Genomic DNA, 20,227 nt, shown 5'->3' on the forward strand with positions numbered 1-20,227 from the left:
GAGCTGTGCAAAGCTAACTGGGACAAATCATCCTCAAAACCAGGCCAATCTAAGCCTATCCAAATTAGATAAGTATTGAATTATACTGATCTGGAATAGAAAATCTAGTTAGAGGAGCAGGGTTATTCCATCGCTTCTAGAACTAATCTTTGCTGTAAAGATAGGGAAGGAAAGAGTTTCTCCTTCTAATATAGACAGCGTGATTAGGGTATAGTGGTTTTATAATCACCTTTGCCTTCTGGAACCAGGGATAATTCTGCAACTAAAACCTATGGAAATTTGTTTCATTTTCTGCAACTTTAAGATCTGTGCCAGGTTTACAACCTTGTATGAATAAACATCCTTTTTTGAAGTTCTCCAGACTCAGTCGTTCAATATTTTAGGACAGCTTATAGGGATTTGCAGTTCGCCCGGATAAAGGACGGCACGTTTCAGCTTTATAGTTTTTTTTATTGTCTGGCGGACGGCACAGGTTTGCTTGAGCTTGTGTGAGACATTAGCTGGAACAGTTTTAAGCTCTTTTGAGTACAGGGCTTTCTGTTGGTTGACAAGTTTATTCCAAGGATAGATTGATCCTAGATTCTCCTGGATCACTCTGAAAACTTCAAGTATTAGTGGACATATAGTCATTTTTTTCAAAGTTTCTTATTCTATTCCAAAGGATTCTGAAAGATACTGCTGGGGAACTTTCATTTGAAATCACAGCATTTGTACTATGAGGCTCCATGGGGTTCCACTGTGATAATATCCACTTATAACTGTAGGAGATCATCTGAGGTGCTATGTCATCCTTACATATTTCTGGATTTATTATTTTCCTGCCATCCCCATATGGTGAGTAGGTGGGACTGCTGAATATGCACCTGGAGTTAGAGATTGCCTGCATGAGGGCCCAAAACCTAAAACTTAAACCAAAGAATACAACTTCTGTGAACAGGTTGCTACCTTAACCTGATCTATATCAGCTTACATCCCATCCCCAAAGAGGCTTCTGTTTTTGTGAATTGAAATCCAAACAACATTTTAACAAGAGATTTTTTATGGAAGAGATTGTATGATCATGTGCTGTACAAAATACCTAAGATTGTTTGCCACAGTTTTAGTTTATTTAGAATACATTTGTTTTGTTGAATTCCTGCAATAATTGTATTTGATAAATGTTTTTAAATATGTTTTTTCATTGTAAATCTGGTTTTAGATATTATTGTTACATATATGTATGGTGATTTGTATTATTTTTATAATATTGTGATCCACTTTGGGTCCTGTTTAGGGAGAACAGCAGGATACAAATAAAAAAAATATATTTTTATTACATATTTTATCTACAATGGTAACTAGGATGGCTGCAAAATTTAGATTAATTTTACACTGAAAGAACTACAGTGGTAGCCAGTTTGATTATTTTTAAATTCTTAACGTGGGAATGCCCATTCTCACATTAGCCTTTCTCTGAGTTGATATCCCTGGTAGGATCTCTTCTGCATGTACCATCTGTAATGTTGGAGATGGTGACTAGAACTATTGAGAACCCTCAATAGTAGTGGCCTGTTAGTAAAATTCCTTTCCCAGATAGACTCACCTACTTTCATTCTGAAGCCTCACAGACTTTTGTAAATTTTAAAGTTATTGTAGCCTGTTCTTTTAATTTCAGGATCCAACAGTGTGACAGGATGCTTTATACTGACTTCCATGTTGTTATTGATTTCTGAGTTTAAAAATTTATTATACAGCCTAAGTAATACTATAGTGTAATGTCTCATCTGTTATTTGCATTTAAAAAAACAAACAAACAAACAAGAGAAAGCCTATTGAAAGCAACAGAAAGTGATGGTGGTCACACCAATATATTCCACCGGCAAATATCACCAGCAGCTACCTATATAGTTTGTACCTGACTTATATGCAGCCATAGCCAATATGGAGATCACCCTGTAGAAAGCTAGATACAGAGATATTCTTGCTGAGAGTGCCATCAAGTGTTATCATTTGGAAGAATTTATTCAAATCTCATTTTACTGAGATTAACCATAAAGCTAAAGGTGAGGCTGATTGAAGTTGAATGCATGTTCAGTGCTTTAAAGACTGCTTTAGGTAGCTGTAATATCCCTGTACTAGCTTTGAATTGTGATACTGGAACTGCAATGCACTGTCATTTCACTATAACCCCAGGATCTCCAAGTTTCAGTTCGTTTCAGTAGCTGCACATATTACATAATAATTAGAGCTGGTGCTTATCTGCATAGCTGCAGGAATGCAGTATACTCTGATTGTGTGAAGGCCCAACTACAATAGGGGGAAAACTGGATGGAAAGGAGTACAGTATCTACCATTTTTCTAGGATTACAAAAATATTTCTAGTGGAAAAATAGAACATTTCATAGAATCATAGAATCATAGAATAGTAGAGTTGGAAGAGACCTCATGGGCCATCTAGTCCAACCCCCCGCTAAGAAGCAGGAAATCACATTCAAAGCACCCCCAACAGATGGCCATCCAGCCTCTGCTTAAAAGCTTCCAAAGAAGGAGCCTCTACCACAGTCTGGGGGAGAGAGTTCCACTGCCGAACAGCCCTCACAGTGAGGAAGTTCTTCCTGATGTTCAGGTGGAATCTCCTTTCCTGTAGTTTGAAGCCACTGTTCCGTGTCCTAGTCTGCAGGGCAGCAGAAAATAAGCTTGCTCCCCCCTCCCTATGACTTCCCCTCACGTATTTGTACATGGCTATCATGTCTCCTCTCAGCCTTCTCTTCTGCAGGCTAAACATGCCCAGCTCTTTAAGCCTCTCCTCATAGGGCTTGTTCTCCAGACCCTTAATCATTTTAGTCGCCCTCCTCTGGATGCTTTCCAGCTTGTCAACATCTCCCTTCATCTGCGGTGCCCAAAATTGGACACAGTATTCCAGGTGTGGTCTGACCAAGGTAGAATAGAGGGGGAGCATGACTTCCCTGGATCTAGACGCTATTCCCCTATTGATTCTATGATTCATAGAATTGATTTCTGAGAAAAGTTTTCTCTGTGGTGGTGAGCAAATGGTTTTAAGATGGTTTATTCACTCAAGATATAAAAAATAAAGATGTGTAGGTAAAACAACAAAATGTGATAATAATACCTGCTGTGGTATGCTATGTTTTCATCTGTTCTAACTGGATATTGAAATAATAATAATAACTTGATTTTTGTATCCCATCTCCATCTCCCCACGGGGACTCAGAGCAGCTTACATGGGGAATGAGCCCAATTGACATCATAACATCATAAAATCAAGAATAAAAACATACATTATTACAATAAAACATAATAATCAACAACAATTTAAAATAACATAAAAACAATCTTAACCTAATCATCAGCGAGCCTGTGAAAGGTCCAATCCCAGGCATGAATGGGCAGACTGGCGCAACTCATTTTAAATTTGGGCAGATGAATAAAGTCCATAAATCAACATAAAGTGCATGAGGTGGGCAAACTAGGATGGCGAAATGAACTAGGGAAAGAGAACAATAGTAAAGTGCCAGGGCTGATTTCCTTAATAGGAGCCAGATTATAGGGGATTGTCTAATCAAATGCACAGCGGAACTCTTTAACTCTTTGCAGAAGATGGAAAGGGTGGGTGCATTATTGAGAATTCATGGGAATTTTTAATAGATATACTTTTTGTTTCTGTTTCAAATATTATTTTCACTCATTTTACATATGTAAATAAAATACGTGGTTGGGTAGCCAGCAGTGCTGCACTTTTCACCCTTTTCTATAGATTTGGGGACATTTGCAATTTTGCTAAAACATTCATACTTCTAAGCCTACAGTCTCAGGTTTCATCGGAGAATAAGCTCCATGAAATAGAATGGGTCTATCTTAATAAACATTAATAGGATTCTTGTATGTGAGATATCTTGCATGCATCCCTCTCTAAAATGTGACCTTGAAAACTACCAAAGCAGGTAAATTCATTAAATTGCTTTGTGCACTTAATTTGTATAGTACAATATGATTTTATCCACTAAATTATAAATAATTTACACTAATAAAGTGTCATCTCCCCTTCCACCTTCCAGTTTTCAGAGATGTCCTTCCCCCTTTTCTGCATATCACAACCTATTTAATACAACAGGTCCCTTGAACTTCCATGTTGCACTTTTCAGGGCTTATGGGGAGGAAACCTGTGAGACAAGCAAGGCGTCTTCTATCAACCTTATTTTAAGTGTCTACATCAGGGGTCCTCAAACCTTTTAAGCCGAGGGCCGGTCCACAATCCTTCAGACTGTTGAGGGGCCGGATTATCATTTGAAAGAAAATACAAACAAATTCCGATGCACACTGCATATTTGTCTTATTTGTAGTGCAAAAACAACAACAACAACAACAACAACAAGAACAATGAAAGAACAATACAATATTTAAAAATAAAAACAATTTTAACCAACATACATTTATCAGGATTTCAATGGGAAGTGTGGTCCTGCTTCTGGCCAATGAGATAGTCAAGTTAATTAGGGTTGTTGTTGTTGTTGTTGTTGTTGTTGTTATTGTTGTGTGCCTTCAAGTCATTTCAGACTTTGGGTGAACCTAAGTCTAAAATGTATTTATTTATTTATTATTTACTGCATTTATTTACTACATTTGTATCACACCCTTCTCACCCCAAAGGGGACTCAGAGTGGCTTACAAATTATATGTACATACAATATATTATATTATTAGCATAGCACAATATTAGCATTATATATTACTATATTGAACTATACCACTATACTGTAATATTATTAGTAATATTATATGTAATGTAGAATATATAATTAATATTATTATATGGTATTATTATTAGTGTTATATTGTATTACATTATAATATTATTATCAATATTATATGTATATACAATATATTATATTATAAAACTGAGGGCGGGGGCAGGTAAATGACCTCGGAGGGCCGCATCCGGCCCCCGGGCCTTAGTTTGGGGACCCCTGGTCTACATCTTGATCCATGCCATAGTCTATCTCTTCTCTCCTTTTCTTCAGTCAGAAACACTAAAAGGTCACCCAATATAATATCCAATGCTTAGTCAATGCCTCCTTAAAATGCAGGCAGTATCAGCAGACAAAAAAAATAATTCATCTTCTCTTTAAGACTTCAGAGCTTGCAGACTGAATCTTTCAGTCCTATATTGCAAACATTTTTTCTATATTCAGAGAGAAAACAACCATGCCAACATAACAAATGTACATAGTTGATTGTAAGTTCTAAAACTGTGCTTTAGAAACAAAACACAGTGGGTTCCACTAGTACAGAAACCCTTCATTCCCTTCCTTATTCCCTTGAAGCTCTTCTTGCCCACTGAAATTTAGTACAGACAGAGCAGATTTAAAGCAAGTTCATTCACACACTCTCATGTAGAAGTCCATCCACACTATTTATCTCCTAGTGGAATTTCTCCACCCATTTTGTGTCAGGGAAAGGAGGGGGGAGTGTTAAGGTAGGGTATTAAATAAATAAATAAACAGACCTTCTACCCATAAAAGGGTATAACGTCCAGTGAAATATTTACAGCTCACTTATGAACAATGACTACACTTTAGAAATTAAATTGCTAAAAACCTGGAAAGGCTAAAGTATCTGCAACTGCATACAAACTACCAGCACCCAAAGACCACAAGAGAGTTGAATACATTACCAGACATTACCAGCATTTTTGCAGTTAATATTACAAGTCTCTGTTAAATAATTCTGTCATCGGGTATTTTAAAGCATCTTTTTCAAATGCCTCTGAAACTAAGTTTCATTTATAACTAATATATTTCCACACCTGTCTGCATGCATTCCAGGAATGTTATTTGCAATGCCATAAAAGTCAAGTAGAAGCTCTGTTATAAATCCTTATTCCTTGTTTATAGCTTTGTCTGTTAAAAAAGTCACTCTTGTCAGAAACTCTGCACCTGAGAGTCTCAGTCAGAAATCAAATTTCTTTTATAACAAGTTTCCAAAATACCTATAAAACTTCAGTCACAACCCTCAAAATTGGATAACGCAGCTTGCTGTGCATTTGGCAGCATTATCACATGCTGTTGAAAAGGATTAAGCTACAAGCCTAGTTGAATGCAGAACGAGGTATACATTGGACTTTCTGACCATCTGTCAGAAAAGAAATTGCCATGTACATAATCACATCACCAATGCATCCAGTCTGGTGCTCCAGACCAGCAGTGAGGTTTCTCCCAGCCATATTATCCTTTTAAGTTGGCTTGCCACATAATGAATTGAGGAGTTTCTGCATGCACAGCATGTGCATTATCACTGTGGTATAAAACAAGAGCTAATGTAATTATAGCGTCTCTATGGTTAAGTCAATGAGCAATACAAATATCCTGCTGTTTAGTGCAGTCCTATGAATGTCCACTCTGAAAAAAAGACCGATTTAGTTCAAAAGGATTTAGTCTCTGATAACTGTGTATCACAGGAATGAAGCATTGCAATTCTACAGATATCTATTTAGAAATTATTCTCACTGAATTTACAGAGTTTATTCTTGGGAATTGAGTTTCAAGACTCCAGCCCAAATATCAAAGGCAAATGTGGTTCAAACTTGGAATGTATGAGTAGATGACCATGTCAAATAGAAGATCCAATAAAAGAACCAATCATTCACAATATTAAAACCGGGTAAAATGCACAGTTCAGAACAGAAGCAAACAGAAGGAAAATACAATCAAATGAAAATTACTAAATCCTGCAAGGGCTGCATTGTAGAGAAAAAGCACAGGATAAATAGGATGACTTGCCTAATGGAAATGATGCATTTTGGTTTATAACTCTTTATCTCTTGAGATGAAAAGCTGTCTAAATCATGATAGAACGGTGTATAAAATGTGACTCTAAAGCAAATAATAGCCTTGCTGATGGAAATGTTTTTAAAGAAGTTACACTTTTGCCATCTTTCTAATTGAATTGTACAAAACAAACATTTCAATTTACAAATAAAATGACACTCATCGAAAAGGCTTTCAAAATTTCCAGAGAAAGCACCTGACCCCTAGTGCTCAGAAAAGTTAGAGCAAAGAGACATATTCATTCAGCCAATAAAGCTAACATTATGTCTGAGTTCAAAGGGAGAAGCATTTGCGTCTTTTCTTGATCACGTTGCTAAAAAGGACCACAGGACAAGTCCAAAGGTCCAAAGAGCAGGCTTTTTATATTTCGTTAAATGCATAAAGTATTGCAAGCTGATAATTTAATGCAGAGATTTTAAATGTGCATAAGAAAAATGTATTTATCTTATCAGGTAGTGTACAAAGAAAATCCCTTAAGCAATACATAAAGTGAGCCCCTGCCGGTGTTCTATAATAAGCACTGATAACACAAATCCCTCTAATGCAATATTCATTTATACAGAAGTAAAAGCTTGATGTAGATTACATGGATGACCGTTGCTTCTTTTGCCACAACAAGATTCCATCCTGTTATCACAAACCCAAAATATTTTGGCTGTGCATTAATAACTTCTCAGTGCTCCTATCAACACCTAACAGAGTGATGGCATGTGTTCTGTGAAAGAACTGATATATCTTGCATTTTGTGCCCTTTCAGTCACACTTTTACAACAGATTAACATGTGATACATCTGATGGAGTGGGCTTCAATCCCATAGAAACTGACTTCTCAATAAACTAATTAGGCTACAAACCTACACACCTCACTGAATATAATGTGACTCACACCTATCTAATAAAATATAGGATGATGGGTGATTTTTAAAATAAGACAAATTGAGGGGGGAAGAGGTGCATACTAATATGATGCCTTCATCATACACCTTGCTGTCAAAAATACCTTAACACACTATCCATTGGTAGCACAGGGAAAGTTTGCTTTTTAAGACAGATCTTATAGGATCCAGTGCAGTGGTTTGAGCATTAGACTATGACTCTAGAGACCAGGATTTAAATCCTAACTCAGTTATAAAACTCACCGGATGACCTTGGGTAAGTCACGCTCTCTCAGCCTCAGAGGAACGCTTACTAAAAATAAATTGAGCCAAGAAAACCCGGTGGTAGGTTCGCCTCAGGTTAGAAACAACTCAAAGGCACACAGGAACAATAATTTATTCTACAGAAAGTGAAATGAGGGGGGAAGGTGAAAAAAGGAGCAGGAGCAAAGGAAGCTGCTTCCAGACAGCGCCTGGGAGAACAACCCTTGGAGCCTTCCCTTCCTCAAAGCCAGACAGTTAAAAGGAATTTGTAGACTTCGTTCTGCCTTGGCAAAGCCAAAAGGATGCTGCGAGTGCCAGAGGAGAGATGAAAGCTGATGTGTGGAGGGGGGTGGGGCTGCTTTTTAGTTTTGAGGGCAAACGTGCATTTCTAAACGAGCTCAGAGATAAAGTCAGACTGGAATAAATGCAGGGAGCAAAAAACTTGACTCCACAGACTCACCTCTCTCACACAATTGACTCCTCCTAAATGGATCTTGGACGCGAGTCTGATGTGTGCTTCTACACTGCAGAATTAGCACTTTCACTGCCATGGTCCAATAATATAACATCATGGGAATTATAGTTTGGTGAGGCACCAGCTTTCTTTGGAGGAGAAAGCTAAAGACATTGTAAAATGACATTTCTCAGGATTCTACAACATTGAGCCATGGTAGTTTTAGTCGTGTCAAACTGTGTTAATTCTACAATGTAGATGCACCCTGAGTAGGCAGAATGTTTCTACAAAAGGTTTTTGTAAACCCTGGCTCCTGGGTGAAAGATACAGATATAAAATACAGATTGTACAATATATAGATATTACATGTGTGTATATGGAGAGAAAAGCACTCAAAGTGGCTAGCTTCTGGTAAAAAGGAAATTTAGTATAATGCCAAGTTTTTAACTTTGTGGTTTTTTATACATTATAACTGTATTCTCATATTTGCTTCTGACATGATAAATAAAAATAGAGAGGGGGGATGTGTGTGTATGCATGTGTGTGTGTGTATATATATATATATATATATAATGTAGTCTATATAGAATATATAAGGATTATAGACTAATAGAGAGAGAGATTTTTTAACCAGTCAGAAGCCACTTCAGAACATACTGCAAGTCCCTTCTGGTGTGAGAGAATTGGCCGTCTACAGAGACGTTGCCCAGGGGTGCCTGACATGATAAATGGAGAGAGGGGAGATGTCATATGTATGTGTGACTATGTCTGTATATGTATGTGTGTGTATATATATATATATATATATGGTTTATAAGACTAATAGACAGAGATAGAGATTTTTTTATGGAGTCAGAAGTGACTTGAGAACATACTGCAAGTCACTTCTGGTGTGAGAGAATTGTATAGAGACGTTGCCCAGGGGAAGCTCGGATGTCCTACTATCCAGCTGGAAGGCTTCTCTCACGAGAGACAGAGATGGGTAGATAGAACAGAGAGCTAGTTCGATAGAGATGGAAATCTAGAGATATAGTTGACGCCCGCAATGACAGGAGTCAGTCAGCCAACTGCAAAGTTTGGAGTCAACCCATAATGGAGTTCCTTTAAAAAAAAAGTAAAGGGACTCTCCCGCCCTTTCAACTCCCACTGGTTTCCAAACCCACCCAACGTGGGTCCCTAAGAGGTAAAAAAACATCCCCGTGCGTGCCCCAAACACCCACTCTTCCCCCTCCACAAAAGTTTCCCTCTCCCCTCAGCTAGGCGTTCCCTCTTCTCCTGCTGCTGCTGCTGCTGCTGCTGCTTTCAGCACCCACCTGCTGTCCAGCCGGGCGCTTCTTCTCCTTTTTCTCCCTGGTCTTTTTCTTCCTTTGTTTGTGGGTGTCAATTATTTGGTCTCCCCGCGAGAAGAAGAGCCAGCCTCGAGGCAGCCCTCTCTAATAATCCTGCGGCTCCTTCCACTGCCGCCGCCGCCGCCGCTTCTGGAGCCGACAAGAAGAAGAAGGGAAAGGAGGAGAGGGGAGGAGACGAGGGAAAGAGCGCGCGCGGGCTCGCGCGGCAAGGGACGCCGGGCGCGCGCCCTGGCCAGCACGCGCTTGCTGCTTCCCCCTGTCTCCTCGGGCGCGCGCCCGCCCGTTCCTCTCTCTCTCTCTCTCTCTCTCTCTCTCTCTCTCTCTCTCTCTCTCTCTCTCTCTCCTACCCCCGCCCTTCTTTTTCGGTCTCTCTTTCCCTTCTTCTTTCTGACCCGCTTCCCACCTTTCTCAAGCTTCCTTCCACCCTCCAGCCCCATCCCTCTCTCTTTCAAGAAGTGACCCCTTGCCCACCGCACCCATCTCCAAAGGCATGTAGAATTACATACTATGGGGCCTCATCACCTTAGAGCATGAATCCGCTTTAAATCTGGTTTCTGCCTCCTGCGGAATTCTGGAGTTTATAGTTTGGTGAGGCCCAGGACCTGACTGGCAGAGCTGTTTAAAGCGCCCTCCCGAAAGTGGATCTAAAGTGAATCCAAGCTCTAGTGCAGACATGGGCAAACTTTGGCCCTCCAGGTATTTTGGACATCAACTCTCAGCTTAAGCGGCTGAGGGGGGAAAGGAAGGGGCATGAGGCCAGGAATTGTGGAATTTGAAGTCCAAAACACCTGGAGGGCCGAAGTTTGCCCATGCTTGCGCTAGGCCCGGGCTGTGGCACAAGCTGGTGAGCAGCCAGCTGCAGCAAGATGAGACCAATCACTATGACCAAGAGGTCATGAGTTCGAGGCCAGCTCGGAGCCTGTGTTTGTCTTTGTCTTTGTTCTATGTCAAGTCATTGAATGTTTGCCTTATATGTGTAATGTGACCCGCCCTGAATCCCTTTCAGGGTGAGAAAGGCGGAATATAAATACTGTAAATAATAAATAAATAAATAATGGTGTGATGAAGTCCGTAGAATTGGAGGAGACCTCATGGGCCATCCAATCCAACACCCGCCCTTTCAACTCCAACTGGTTTCTAAACCCCACCCAACTTGGCTCTCTAATAGGTGAAAAGCATCCCTGTGCATGCCCCAAACATTTGCCAACACCTTGGATCAGCCCCCTCCCTTCTAGCCTTCAGAAGGAAAGTAAAAACTTGTTTCTGGGGTCAGGCTTTCGGTGATCAGTACAGTGCAATAATAGACTTGGAATTATGGATAATTGACGACAGAACGACCTTGGACTATGATTTTGGGATGATTTGATTTTAATATTGAATGTAATGTTTTAAATGTTTAATATGTATTAATTTTAAATTTAATTGATTTTAAGTCTGTGTTTGTATTATTTTAAGGCATCAAATGGTTGCCATATGTAAGTCGCCTTGAGTCCCCTTCGGGGTAGAAAAAGGCAGGGTAGAAATAAGGTAAATAAATAATAATAATGAATCACATTTAATGCACCCCGGACAGATGGCAATCCAGCCTCTGCTTAAAAGCCTCCAAAGAAGGAGCCTCCACCACAGTCCGGGGGAGAGAGTTCCACTGCCGAACAGCTCTCACAGTGAGGAAGTTCTTTCTAATGTTCAGGTGGAATCTCCTTTCCTGTAGTTTGAAGCCATTGTTCCGTGTCCCAGTCTGCAGGGCAGCAGAAAACAAGCTTGCTCCCTCCTCCCTATGACTTCCCTTCACGTATTTGTACATGGCTATCATGTCTCCTCTCAGCCTTCTCTTCTGCAGGCTAAACATGCCCAGCTGTTTAAGCCGCTCCTCATACAGCTTGTTCTCCAGACCCTTGATCATTTTCGTCACCCTCCTCTGGACAACATTTTAACTTGTCAACATCCCCCTTCAACTGTGGTGCCCAGAATTGGACACAGTATTCCAGGTGTGGTCTGACCAAGGCAGAATAGAGGGGGAGCATGACTTCCCTGGATCTGGACACTAGACTCTGATTTTTGCAGACCAAAATCCCATTGGCTTTTTTAGCTGAGGCATCACATTGTTGGCTCATATTTAACATGTTGTCCACGAGGACTTCAAGGTCTTTTCACATGTACTGTGTGCCTCATATGTATACAATGTGATCCGCCCTGAGTCCCCTTTGGGGTGAGAAGGGTGGAATATAAATACTGTAAATAGATAAATAAATAAATAAATAAATAAATAAACAAACATACTCACAATACATATACACTTTTTAAGACCTTGTGTGTCAAATTCGAGGCCCATGGGCCAAATCTGGCACCCATGACATTGTATGTGCCCTCCAGGTGCTGGACTACAACTCCTCTACTCCTCATCATTAGACATCATGACTAGGAATGATGGGAGACAATCAAAAGTGATGGGAGTTGTCATTCAGTAGCATCTGGGGACTACATTGGGTAAAAACTAAAGAACACTGACCACTATGTAAAATAATTACAATTGGCCTTCGTATCCACAGATTAGCCCCGGTGGTGAAGTGCGTTAAAGCACTGAGCTGAAGACCGAAAGGTCCTAGGTTCAAATCCCGGGAGCGGAGTGAGCGCCCGCTGTTAGCTCCAGCTCCTGCCAACCTAGCAGTTTGAAAACATGTCAATGTGAGTAGATCAATAGGTACCGCTCCGGCAGGAAGGTAACGGCGCTCCATGCAGTCATGCTGGCCACATGACCTTGGAGGGGTCTATGGACAACGCCGGCTCTTCGGCTTAGAAATGGAGATGAGCACCAACCCCCAGAGTCAGACATGACTGCACTTAACGTCAGTGGAAACCTTTACCTTTACCTATCCACAGATTCTCCCTTTGAAGGCAACCATAAGGCTCATGAGGCCCTCAATGAGAATGAGTTTGACACCCTTACTTTAGACCAGGGGTCCCCAAACCTTTTAAACAGGGGGCAAGTTCATGGTTCCTCAGCCTGTTGGAGGGCCGGACTATAGTTTAAAAAACAAAACAAAACTATGACCAAATTCCTATGCACACTGCACATATCTTATTTTGAAGTAAACAGACAAAACAGGGACAAATACAGCCACAATGTTAATAATAATAATCATCATCATAAAAATAATAAAGAGGGTTGGAAGAGATCCCTTGGGCCATCTAGTCCAACCCTCTTCTGCCTTTGTGCACCAAAAGCACAAGCAAAGCACACCCAACAAATGGCCACCAAGGCTCAATGTTGTTAATAATAATAATAATAATAATAATAATAATAATAATAATAATAATAATAATAATACATCACACAGCCCTAAACACTTGGGAAGTGTTCGACTTGTGATTTTGTGATATGAAATCCAACATATATATCTTGTTTGCTGTGTTAAATTGTGTTTTTGTGTCAATAATAGTAATAATAATAATAATAATAATAAAGAGGGTTGGAAGAAATCCCTTGGGCCATTTAGTCCAACCCCCTTCTGCCTTTGTGCACTAAAAGCACTCGCAAAGCACCCCTGAATAATTAATTATTAATTAAATAATAATTAAAATACCATTATAAAAAAAGCAAAGCTTTGGAAGGCGGCCTTTACCTCCTACCTTGTGCTGCATGCACCTTCCTCGGCAGAGGAGGAGGGAGTCGCCGCCACGGGGGCTGGATAAATGGCTTCAATGAGACACATGTGGCCCCCGGGCCTTAGTTTGGGGACCTCTGCTTTAGACCATAGAGTAAATAGTGTCTCAGTTGAGATGTGGCAGAATGGAGAGAGGAAACATCATCCTACATCCTATCAAACAAATAGGTTGCTTTCCCTCCCTTTTCTCTATAGAACCCCTGCAGACGAGGATAAACAGCTTTTCACAAGCTCATCCTTGCTCTCCCCCGGCCATGCACTTTGCCCTGTCTGTGATCTCTCTGGGTCCATGAGTGTCTTTGTTTGTCTGTGTGTGTTTTGAACACATTTGCCTCAGCCTAACTTTCCCTGTATCTGCTCAGCCTGATTTCTGAGCCAGCTTGCACTGTTGAGACAGTCAGCCCCCATCTGTATTGCCAAGACTCAGCAGTGGAGGCTGTAAAAGAGGTGCTTAATTTTTAAAATGAGAGACAGCTGCTGGACTGGAGCCCGGCTTATTTAAAAACCGCATGCCTATTGAAATTATTTCCCTCCCTAATAACTGGAGCTACCCAACCATGAGGAAGATTTCTGGGGACACAGCCCACCTAGTCTGTAATCCTCAACGTGTTTACACTCCACGCATAAAGATATCTGTTCAGGAGTAAAGCATTGGATTTTTCACTAAAGCTGATTCCATTGGGGCTGACCTGCATTTAAACATTGGCTGCGGGTGCTTTTATGCAGTAGAATAATGCTGTTTGACAGCACTTTAACTGCCATGTCTCAATGCTACGGAATCATGGAAGCTGGAGTTTAACAAGGCCTTTAGCAACTTCTTCTAGTAGTGATGATGCTCAACCAAACTCCCACAGTTCCATAACATTGAGCTATGTATCAAGAAGATGCATTAATTCTACAGTGTAGGATTAGATTGTTAGGAAATATTCTCTTTACAAGAATGTAACATTTCTAAGGACCTCATCATAAAGACCCATGGATTTGCAATGCATCGGGGGGCATGGGGAGCTCATCGCTCCACACATCGCATTACATATTGTGGCCCCCATCCCATGGGGTGGAGCATCACCGCTCAGTTTCCCTCCATTGCTGATAAGGCAACATGGAAAGGTTCCCATGTTGCTGAGGTGGTGGCATGCACTGCTTGTTCTTTCCTTTCTCAACAGAGCCTGGCTGGAAGTACACATGTGTCATGTAATGGGCTCCATCCTGAAAGGGGAGAAGAAGTGGCGTATGATGGGCCAAGTATCCAGTCTGCTGAGATTGTAAGACACTCTTTCTCCCTGCTCTCCTCCCTTGGTATAAATATCTATTGTTTCTCAGTAGACAAAAGTGGTCCATTGACAGATGTACATCTACCTTCCCACATTTTCAAAGTTTTGGCTTGGCAACAGGGTTGATCATTTCTGTTGTGCAAGAGCAGATGTCTGCTCGGCTTCTGCCAAAGGAAATTATCTTCACCTTTTCCTCTTCCTTGTCCCCTCTATACATTTTTACAGCCATGGTAGATATCACCTGTATTCCCAGGGGTGTTGATGCAAGAGGAAAGGATTTTCTCCTGTATCCAGAGCTTGATGTGGGAGGAAAACCTCAAAAGAGAGGCACCTGTCCTGCTAGCCTTCAATAACATCCCCTTAACCAGTTATTTAATATCATTCACAGGCTAGGAGAAGCAGCTTCAGGACATTTCTCTGCTTCTTGGCTTGTGTTTCACTTTGGAGATGCTGAGTGTCTCCATCCTTCTCTTTAGGGTGGAGAAGAGGTGCTGCTTTAAAGAGGTAATCTTCCCTTTTCAGGAGTCACACAACAGCTTGCCCTCTTTTCAGAAGCCTTTGACTTGGGTTGAAGCCAAGCAGCTGAAAAGAGCCCGTCCATCCTTGTACAGCGCATAGTGATAGAAACCAGTCTGCCCGGCTTACTGCAGTCATCGGTGTGCTGTATATCAGTTTCAGGTTCATTTTCTATCTCTAACCAGGGAATGTAAACGTGGGAAGAAGCAGCACGCTCCACAAAATGTTGGCTGCTTCCTTTATTAAGCTATCACTTTTTATTAATGGCTTTAGCTTGTGTGAAGCCATGAATCCTGCTTGTGAAATCATGCTCATGTTGGCGTGATAACCAGAATAAGTGGAGGCCTGAGCCTCCTCTTGGTTTCGGCAAATAACCAAGCATTGTGTCAATTTCCAATCTCACCCACATCTGATGACCATCAAGAAAAGGTTTTTCAAAAGATTTGCTCTATAAATTTGAGTTGCAAACTTGCTACATAATGAAAAATTCACACAACTCCCTAATTCTTCCATGCCATATTAGATTAGATCCATTACATTTATGACTGGACTGGCCATACACCTTGGTTCCATACTATCTGAAGGACTATATTCTTCCATACAAAGGTATTTATACTTAAAGATGTTGGAAAGGCTCTTCTTCTAATCCTGCCTCTGGTAGAAAAGTAGGAGAATGTATTCTCAGTGGCTGGCCTCATCCTGTGTAACCCCCTGCCCAGGTGGGCCAGACTTGTTCTCTCTTTAGCGTCCTTCCATTGGCAGACAAAGATTTGTTTATTTATTTATGGTTATAGGTAGAGCATCGCTTATCTGGAAATCTGAAATCCAAAATGGGTTGCTGAGATAATGACACCTTTGCTTTCTGATGGTAGATATAAACAACCTTGTTTGATACACAAAATTGTTTTTAAAATACTGTGTATAGAATTACCTTGAGGCTATGTGTATAAGGTGTATATGAAACATCAATGAAGAATGGGTTTTTAGTCTTGGGTATCTTATTATTATTATTACTATTATTATTATTATTATTATTATTATTATTATTATTATTAATTCATATCCCGCTTTTCTCCCATGGGTGGGGCTCCAAGTGGCATACAAAATTTAAAAACACCGATACATATACATTGACACACAAATACATAATCAGCTAAAACATCATATACTAATTTAAGAATAACCCAATTAAAACAAATTCATAGAATGAAGATTCTGAACAAGATGGTAAAAGGAAATGAGAAATGAAGTATAGGTGAGAGCTAGTTCAGGTAATGCTTTAAAAGTTAAAACAAGAAGCTTGTACTAAAAGAAATAGTGATGTAACAATGGAGTTAGGTGGCCAAAAAAGATGATCAAAATGTTAACAAGAAACCATGGGACTAAGAGGAGATAATGGAGAATCAGTTGAAATAAGATACAGTAATCAAGATAGGAAATGACCAACATGTGAACATTGGTATTTGCAGAGGAAGCAAATAAAAAGGTGTGATTCTGACAATATTATAAAGAAAATTGTGTCATAAGAGCTATAGTCTCAATATGAGGAACTAAAAAGTAAAGCTAAAACTCTATGCTTCTTCTGCTGTTTGGAGGAAAATGCAGGTGATGTCTCACCTGCATCAGAAGAAAATGGTACTGGAACATAGCCATACAGCCTGAAAAACTCACAGCAACCCAGAATAGATACTGGAAATAAGGAAAAAAATAAACAAACTTCTATCTTTGCTATATAACATTTCCCGCAACAATACAGCATCTAGGCCAAACTTGCAGATATATGAAGTTGAACATCAGAAGAAAGTTTGAAGTAAAATATACAGTTGACTCTTATTGACAAAAAGATGATACTGGAGGGTCACATGAATTAATAAATTTACTTGTGGAAACTTTATAAAGAGAATGCAACGAAGGATATAATCCTGTGGAATCTTGCTAGGAAATGAAAAAGAAGGTGAAGCATGATCTCCAACTACTATGTAAAATGACTAGCCCGCAAATCCTGAGACATGAAGGGAATCCAACAGAATAAATACAATCAATGAATATGGAAAGATGAAAGAAAAATGACAACTGAATATGGGCCTTTTGGCTGGGCAAGAAATTCATCAGAGATCTTCATAAGGGCTGTAGAGTGCAAAAGCTAGAATCCAGATCAAAATGAAACGTGCTGAAGGAAATGGATAAATTAATACTGGTAGTCCCCAAGTTACAAACATCTGATTTACAAATTACTCATAGTTAAGAATATTAACGAGATGTGTGTGTGTGTGTGTGTGTGTGTATCACATGCACCTTGTTTTAAAAAGTCAGCCTTTGTAGTGAACTATCAAACTGTTCCACTTCTCCCCCAGTTCCACAGTAATCCATCTTTTGAATATATGTCCAAAAATCTAATTTTCAAGAAGACTATGGAATAAAAGGATTTGTTTTGAACCAGATGAAAGTGCCATCACTGAAAATTTCAAAACATAAGTATGGGGTTTTTTTTTTTCAGTACAGAACACTCTATACAATTCTACTGCATCAGTTTATAGAATCGGATGATATATCTACACTTAATGTGGAATGAAGGCAAATCAGAAATGTAGCTTAAAATGATGTACAGTGTGAATATTCACAGAAATGTGTATTGAATGCTTTAAATCAGGACAAGCAAAATCAAGGGATATTCTGAAATAGAGCCCATAATGTACATCATTTAGTGTTGATGTAAATCACATCCCATGGTGAAGCCAGTTAAGGGACTGGTATTCCAGCAATCCACACATGTGCATTGGACTAAAGGGAAATTGGGGGGAAAACCCGCAAAGCTTCCACAGCTGTAAAGCTGAGAATAGTGTGGAACTAGATGTCAAGGAATTGGCACTCCTGACCGATTGATGAGTCAGGTCTCACCGTCTGCTCATCATTCAGATCACTCAGGTTGCGGCGAAAGTGGCACCGACAAACGACACCTCAGTCGTTAATTATCTGCTGATCCCAGCGGTTCTAAAGGCTTTTTTGTGAATAATTTTTATTTTTTTTATAGTGAAACATGATGCATTGAAAGTGGTGGAACAATATATCAATAGAAAAGTGGGAAAGTATCAAGAGGAAAAATAAACATAGAAATAGAGGTAAAAAAAGACAAAAAAAAAAGAAGAAGAAAGGAGAGAAAAAAAAATCGGGTTATACTTCCCATCTTGGCTTCGGAGTTGTCTCTTTCATTAATTGTGTCTTTATGTATTCCGTTTAATCTACTTTATATATTAGACAGGTCTATTATAAAATCCGGCCCCCTGGTGGTGGCGCAGTGTGTTAAAGCGCTGAGCTGCTGAACTTGCAGACCGAAAGGTCCCAGGTTCAAATCCCGGGAGCGGAATGAGCACCCGCTGTTAGCCCCAGCTCCTGCCAACCTAGCAGTTCGAAAACATGCAAATGTGAATAGATAAATAGGTACCGCTCTGGTGGGAAGGTAACGGCGCTCCATGCAGTCATGCCGGCCACATGACCTTGGAGGTGTCTATGGACAACGCCGGCTCTTCGGCTTAGAAATGGAGATGAGCACCAGCCCCCAGAGTTGGTCACGACTGGACTTAACGTCAGGGGAAAACCTTTACCTTTACCTATCATAAAATCCGTTCTTCTTTTTGTTAGGAATTTTATAAAGTTTGTCCAGTCTGTTTTGTTTTTCCCTTCTCTTATTTTTTGTGTTAACTTATCCATTTGTACTTTGTCTAGTATTCTTATTATCCATTCTTCGGGGGTTGGGAGTCTTTTTCCTTTCCAGATCTTTGCAATTGTTAACCTTGCCGCTGTGCTTAAATAAAAAAATATTTTATCTTCGTTTTTCTTAAATTTTGCGTTTGTAAAACTTAATACATTTCCGGTTCTGATTTAAATTTAATTCCTACAATTTCTTGTGTCATTTCGTGAACAGTCTTCCAAAATTCTTTAAATTTCCCACCATTAATGAAAAATGTCCCAATTTTTTTCCTGCATTTCCAGCACATATTAGATTTCTTTTTATTAAATTTTGATAGTTTTTCTGGCATGTAGTACCACCTAAAGGTTTTATTTACAAGTTGTTTACAACACTAAATACCATCACTCTCTGGACACATGTTGCCTTGGCAAGGGCAAAACATGCCAAGTCCTCTTGGTTTGCCAAGTCCATTATCAGTGCAAGCAAGCACATCCCTGCATTCCACAGTTCATGAGGAATGTTCCTTTCACTAGTTGAAACGAAAGTCTTGACCCATTGGCCCTCCTGGCAATCAATCAGGGCTGGCTGTAATTAACTCCTGGACTGCTGGAATGCTTGCCGGAACACATACACTCAATCCAACAGCAACAATTGATTGAACGTTTCACACTATAACAACAAAAACACTAACACTGGATTGTAGCCAAACTCTCCAATATATATAAACATCACCCACAGCTTTGATTCACTTCCTCCTTTGCCAGTTTCACCCTACCTTAAGTGGTCAGTGTAGATGTAATAGTACAGTAGAGTCTCACTTATCCAAGACTCACGTATCCAAGGTTCTGGATTATCCAAGGCATTTTGGTAGTCAATGTTTTCAATATATCGTGATATTTTGGTGCTAAATTAGTAAATACAGTAATTACAACATAACATTACTGCATATTGAACTACTTTTTCTGTCAAATTTGTTGTATAATATGATGTTTTGGTGCTTAATTTGTAAAATCATAACCTAATTTGATGTGTAATAGGCTTTTCCTTAATCCCTCCTTATTATCCAAGATATTTGCTTATCCAAGGTTCTCCCAGCCCGTTTAGCTTGGATAAGTGAGACTCTACTGTATCATAGAGTTGAAAGATATCATAATGGCCATGCATTCCAACCCATTCATCCAGTTCATGAGGCAGCCAACCCACATGATTTCATGTTCTGGTTAGATGAGGAAATAACATTTTGATTTTATTACCAAAATCAGCTATCTGCCACCAGGGATCAGTGTAGGTTCATTGTCTGGCATGCCATGCTACTTTG

The 20,227-nt window shown here is 39.8% G+C and overlaps 1 protein-coding gene and 1 long non-coding RNA gene across 7 annotated transcripts in view; one reads left to right on the top strand and one right to left on the bottom strand.

Annotated features, from left to right (window-relative positions):
* cntn3 (contactin 3) overlaps positions 1-9,925 on the bottom strand; it is a 286,640-nt gene extending 276,715 nt beyond the window's left edge. Inside the window, exon 1 of the mRNA XM_008105362.3 lies at positions 9,731-9,925. The gene's annotated coding sequence lies outside the window, so the exon portion shown is untranslated. The remainder of the gene's footprint in view (positions 1-9,730) is intronic.
* LOC134297100 (uncharacterized) overlaps positions 1-20,227 on the top strand; it is a 132,878-nt gene that overhangs the window by 33,670 nt on the left and 78,981 nt on the right. For 4 of the 6 annotated variants that reach the window (XR_010003833.1, XR_010003829.1, XR_010003832.1 and 1 more), the window contains one exon: positions 14,598-14,696. The exons of the other annotated variants lie outside the window; for them this stretch is intronic. This is a non-coding gene — a long non-coding RNA (uncharacterized LOC134297100). The remainder of the gene's footprint in view (positions 1-14,597; positions 14,697-20,227) is intronic. 6 annotated transcript variants of the gene reach the window in all.

The sequence above is a fragment of the Anolis carolinensis genome, chromosome 2 (genome assembly GCF_035594765.1).
Source record: "Anolis carolinensis isolate JA03-04 chromosome 2, rAnoCar3.1.pri, whole genome shotgun sequence".
Taxonomy (NCBI): domain Eukaryota; kingdom Metazoa; phylum Chordata; class Lepidosauria; order Squamata; family Dactyloidae; genus Anolis; species Anolis carolinensis.